Genomic DNA, 664 nt, shown 5'->3' with positions numbered 1-664 from the left:
TCCTCATGACCCTGACTCCTGACTAAATCATGGGTTGGGTCCCTCTGAAATTTTCCACTGTTTTTATGTTTCTTTGGTTACCCTCTCATTCCCCCTGCTTTGTGTTTTTTCCTTTAAAAACCCCACACTTCTTGTGCTCTGGGTCGAGCTCCTCTGCCCCTTGGAGGGTTACGAGCTCGTCCCCACCACACTGGCTTCCCCCACCTCCCTCCAAATAAACCTCATGCTGTTTGCATCAAGATCGGTCACCTGTGAGTCTTTGGGTGGCCAGGTTCTCCCGGAACATGAGAGAGGGTCTCCCCTAGTGGGGGTCTTTCAAGATCTCTAGATAGCACTTGGGTTTTCCAACCAAAGTCAGAAAACCTGCTAGAAAAATTCTAAAAGAGATGTTATCTCTTCAAGAAGCTCTCTCTAGGTAGCTCTCTCTTGCACACCAAAGCCCAGTCTTTTATTTACATATCAGTTCATCATTTACCCCAGGCTCTCTTTTGATTATCCCACAAATCATTATTTTATGACCTTAGCCTCTTGATTCTTTTAAAAGGACTTAAACTCACTCTGTCCCAGGCTAGCATTGAACTCAAAAATCTGCCTGCCTTTGTAAATACAAACAATAAGTTTAGCTGGGTGGGATCTTGCCTTGAGATCACTACTCCCTAAATCT

General features: G+C 44.7%; 1 non-coding gene and 1 pseudogene across 1 annotated transcript; one reads left to right on the top strand and one right to left on the bottom strand.

The window, feature by feature from the left end:
• LOC116100011 overlaps positions 1-664 on the top strand; it is a 92,744-nt pseudogene that overhangs the window by 21,908 nt on the left and 70,172 nt on the right.
• Positions 336-398, bottom strand: LOC116100119. Its single transcript, XR_004122474.1, has one exon. It is a non-coding gene; the product is annotated as a U7 small nuclear RNA (small nuclear RNA).

Source organism: Mastomys coucha, unplaced genomic scaffold, assembly GCF_008632895.1.
Source record: "Mastomys coucha isolate ucsf_1 unplaced genomic scaffold, UCSF_Mcou_1 pScaffold20, whole genome shotgun sequence".
NCBI lineage: Eukaryota > Metazoa > Chordata > Mammalia > Rodentia > Muridae > Mastomys > Mastomys coucha.
This window is presented reverse-complemented; position numbering and strand designations above follow the sequence as displayed.